The sequence below is a fragment of the Malaya genurostris genome, chromosome 2 (genome assembly GCF_030247185.1).
Source record: "Malaya genurostris strain Urasoe2022 chromosome 2, Malgen_1.1, whole genome shotgun sequence".
Classification (NCBI taxonomy): Eukaryota; Metazoa; Arthropoda; class Insecta; order Diptera; family Culicidae; genus Malaya; species Malaya genurostris.
In genome coordinates, this window is record NC_080571.1 from 318,293,917 (window position 1) to 318,299,103 (window position 5,187).

General features: G+C 37.1%; 1 non-coding gene across 1 annotated transcript; it reads left to right on the top strand.

The window, feature by feature from the left end:
• Positions 1 to 2,633: 2,633 nt before the first annotated feature.
• On the top strand, positions 2,634 to 2,713 carry Trnal-uag (transfer RNA leucine (anticodon UAG)). The gene has a single exon. It is a non-coding gene; the product is annotated as a tRNA-Leu (tRNA).
• Positions 2,714 to 5,187: the final 2,474 nt, after the last annotated feature.

Consider the following 5,187-nt stretch of genomic DNA (forward strand, 5'->3'; position numbering starts at 1 on the left):
CTCATCAAGCCATTTTTTGGTATCGGCGGCACTTTTTTTCATCAAAAAGTAGTGTTCCATCAACACACGAAATTCCTTTTTTTTAATTTTTTCACAATAACAAAAGTAGCTTCACTCAAAATGCACAAACTAATAATCAGACAGCTGTCAAATTTATACACGTATCTTTTGAAGGTTGGTACTAACTGAAAATGGTATGGATTTAATTCTAGTGGCGCCCTCTTATAGAAACGATACGAACTTTTCAGCCGATCTGTTATACTACCAAAAATGTCACTTTCGTCCCAAAAGACATGAATCCACCAAATTGCCCACAACTTCGACCAATTGAGAAATTTTGGGCATTAACGAAGGCACATCTTAGGAAACATGTTTCGGCAGCCGAAACCATTCAACAGTTCGAAAAAGATTGGAAAAAAGTGTCAAAACTTGTCGCCAAGAAGTATGTACGGAATTTAATGAGAAACGTTCGCAAGAAGGTGCGCCAGCTAGTCTACAATGGCTAAGTAGCAAATGTTGAGAATAATATTCTGTTGTTGTTGTCTAATATTATCAGTATATCGAATAAAATTTGAATATCTAACACTTGTGAATTATTTACAGCGAAATCAAAGTGGGTCCATACTTTCTGGTACAGTCTTTAATATATTGCAGGTAACATAACTCGATATGTTATGAAAGAGGACAAAGGAAGTTGTTTAAAGATAGGAGCCCTTCATAAACTACTGGAAAAAAGGAGAGGTTCCTTAAAAGTCGTTCGTTCACAATGGGAAAACAAGGAAGGCTCCAAGTTTCTTCGTATCCAATTCCATCCAAAAACCAACTTAGCATAGTTGTTTACCAATATCTACAATAGTCAGCAAAATAAAATTCTGTTTCTGCAGATTGACTAATAGGAGTTGCTAAGAAAACTAAAATGAAAATTGATACCATTCCATCTCAGATTCAAAATCTCAACAGCATGATTGCCGCCATTTCCAGCCGCTCTCAATCGTTCAGAATGAAAGATAAATGTTGTTGAAATGCTTAACTTACTTTACGTAAGGACGGTGCTTCATCAGATACTTCTACAAGTGGTTGCGGACTTGATAATATGGACAAGTATGAGGTCTAGGGTTCGCTCCAAGCAAACGAGGCGATTCTGAAATATGATTTGTAGTTCATTGTGTATTCAAGCTTAAAGTGCAAAAAGGAAAGTTTTAATGCCTGCTAGAAAGAGAATTATTTCAAAACTTCCTCATGTGGTCTGTTCCTTACTCCTCAATAACCAAAAATCAATTCCATGGCAGCACATTCTTGTGACGTTTTTTCCCATAAGATGGGTGAAAAGAAACCAAGTACAGAGGACGCAGTACGAAAGCAAGTCTTCAGGAATGCGATTATTCGGTGGACATCAAAAATCAACCATTTACATGCAACCACTGAGACGAGTGACGAGAAATCAATTCGTGAACAGAAGTGAAATCCCGATCAGAACCACTAACATGGACTTTGCAGTCTTAGAACGAAATATGGGTTGCAGAACGTCCATGAATTCCGTAGCAAGCTGGAAACAAAATCTTTCTTACAGCACGAACATCGTTTCAAATTACACGGGCAACGATTATTGTTGGTGTGGCACCACTTGCGGACACTTCCTACGGACAAATGTATCGAAAGCAAATAAATTACACGCATTTATGAAAACACATGTTCCTCCACGTTAAAACTGTCGTCGGATCGGTCCGGAAGAAAATGTTCGTCGAGTGGGATTGCGCGCGAAGCATGCTCGATTTGAACAGATTCCGTATCGAGCGAAGCTCACTGGTCGAGAAGGAGGAGGAGGAGGGGATAAGTAACATATTTGTTAAAAGAGTGTTAATAGAAATGTTAGTTTCATTTTGCTCTATACTCTATTTCGGCCTCATATTTCATTTTTTCTTCGCCGATTGCAGCAACACCAAAGCAGGGATTCTCTTCCAGTTTTGACGAATCCAACACAACTGGCATGTGCCTTCTGTTTCCCCTCGCATATTTTACCTAAAAGCAAGAAGGACGGAAAGTAACTGGCGACCTCCGAAAATCGTTCCTAATTTGTTTGTTTTTCTCGAAAGTAAAATACTAAACATACTAAATATTATTAAATAGTTGTCACAGCGTCATCAATCATGCCTACCGATGATACTCCTGGGATGTATTTCATAAAAATCCCTCAACTCCTTCGCTTACTCGGTGCATTTTCCGCGTTTACCAACGCACCGCACTGCACACCATGTGACTGAAATTGATATTACGATTATGATGCGATCAGTCTCCTCTATCCACCAGACGGTTTTCTATGACTAATGTTGGCACATGTTCCACTATTTTAAAGAGTTACTTTTGCTCACGGAATTGACTAATGATAGGGTTTAACTTGCCATCTTAACCGATGACGACGCTTGAGACGACGAGCTACATTTAATACGATTATTTCGGTACCAAACAAATGAGTATATCCGGTTAGAGCTTTCTATGCGCAACGATGATGTACTGTTGGGTTCTGTTTACACATTTGTTTGATCAGGCAGTGGGAGTAGCGGGGAAGATTAGTAATGTTTTTGTGAATTGATAGACCTGGGCCGCATTTGCTTCTAACCCACGACCTGCATCAAGGCAGCGTGGCCGAGCGGTCTAAGGCGCTGGTTTTAGGCACCAGTCAGAAATGGCGTGGGTTCGAATCCCACCGCTGTCAATATTTTTTGCTGCACTATGTTATCAGTACATTTAAATTCTGATACTAATTTGAGTACCTAGCTCTCGTAGGTTTCATTCAAAATAGTGAGGATCCAATATACTGAATTATAAATTAAATTAATATATTAAGCACACAATATTCACGTTTCATATTCATAAAGAAGAAGGGGGAGGAGCTTTACCTGTTGCAACGAGTTCCCCTTCGAATGAATTCAATTTAACGCATACATGTGTTCTAAATATTAAGTATCAAGTTATCTCTTGCGAAGCAAAGCAATGGCGGATGTTCACATTTTTTCACTCGATGAATGCATAAGTGATTGTTCATTCTTAATGCCGATCGATTTTTAAAACTGTTTACTATGATTCAAAAAAGTTTTTGTGTTATGCTCTAGGAGTCATGCATGTATTATGTCATGCATCAAGGTGAAAGAGGGGCCTTTGAATACGTCAACTAATTGGGATAGGGCGGTTATGGTCCTTAAATTATAAGTTACATAAGCGAAACGATTATTGAATAATCGAGTAATATGAATTTTTTTTTAAATCTTACTGCTAGACATGATGATGTATGTATGTAACCGGTAGACTTGACAGCCATTTGATCTTCGAACTTGATCCACAATTCAACAATAGCTTTCAAAAAGAGCCTTGGCGTTTTAAATTCGACTCAGCCTTCTCTGGGAAAACTAAGCGGTAAAAAATCAACGCGTTTTGTCGCTTACGTCATTTATACCATTATATCTCCGAAACAAGAAATGACAGTCATTTGATCTTTTAACTTGATCCACAATTCAATAGTAGCTTTCAAATGAAGCCTAGGCGTGTTTAAATCAGTTAAGCCATATCTGAGAAAATTGAGCGGTAAAAAAACAACGCGTTTTGTTGCTTACGTCACTTATATCATTATATCTCCGGAACCGGAAGAGCCAACCATGTCATCTTCGAACTTGATCCACGATTCGATAATGATTTTCAAACGAGCCTAGACTTGTAAAATTTAACTCCGCCATCTCCGATAAAATTGAGTGGTAAAAAAACAACACCTTTTGTCGGTTACGTCACTTATTCCATTAGATCTCCGGAACCAGAAATGACAGTCATTTGATCTTCGAACTTGATTCACAATTCAATAGTGGCTTTCAAGCGAGTCATTTCCGAGAAAGTCATTTCCATTCAGTAGATATGTGTTTTGGCTGAAACTAAGTATCGATCTTGAGTACAGCCAAATTTTTATATTTAGCATTAAAAAATATGAAATATAATTAGGTTTAGCTTCGTCTAATAATTCTAATAATCTTATAATATGAACTGTAATAGATTATGGTAAAATTCAATTGTTTAATCAGTTTAAGATATTTAATATAACCATGCACATAGTAATTTTAACTATTAGTAGGGGGAAAATGCATGATAAAATCTATTACCATAATTCTATAAAATCATATAATTTGCCTTATGCATCTGTTTGAACGGACATGGTAAAATTGACTAAAATCATTCAAAATATAAAAATTATACATTGCCTGCCAAAATTCATTAGTTCATACTTTTTAATGTTATTTTCACTTATGTCGTTTTCGCTTGAGAAAATTGAAACTGACCCAGGGTAGTTTCATCAAACAAACACTTATCACGAAACTGTGTTGATTTCGCACTTAGCAACGGGGGTTTGAGTAAACCTGATATAACAATCAGGTTCGAAACTGACTCGATTTTCAGTTCAACAACGTTAAAACTAGGTTCGAAACTATCTTCAAACAAACGGTTTGACAGCAGTTTGGGTGGAAACTGCTTTAGGTTTGGCATCAAGCGAAAACGACATTAAGAAAACTGAAACTGACCCAGGGTAGTTCCATCAAACAAACACTTTTCACAAAACTGTTTTGGGTTCGCACTTAGCAACGGGGGTTTTAGCAAACCTGATGTAAAAACCAGGTTCAAAACTGACTCGATTTTCAGTTCAACAACGTTGAAACTAGGTGCGAAACCAGCTTCAAACAAACGATTTGACAGCAGGTTTGGCATCAAGCGAAAGCGACATAACATAACACTATAATATAGTCACGTTTACCATGGTCCCTTTTCAAGTGTACAAAAGATGAGACTTAGCACGGAGAAAGCGGATAGATCTAAATACACATTCAGTTTGTTAGAACGGTTTGTTGTTGTTGCCTTTAAATATAGTGTTTTCTTCATATAATAAGAAAATGTTCTGTTATTCCACGCGACGTAGAGATATTCTACGCGAAATAGAAGTACAGGTAATTGGTGTTAATTCAAAAAAAATAGGTGGTTAGAATTTTCCTAAATTTTCCATTAAAACTAGTCCAATGAGGCTCCAACTCCAAATCAGAAATGGAAACAAAAAAAGTTTGATGAATAGTATTGCTAATGATCCTGCAGATTACACCGTGAGATAGTAGATTTAAGAGTTTAGTGATTTTCGAAACTCCAGTACCACTGACAGTG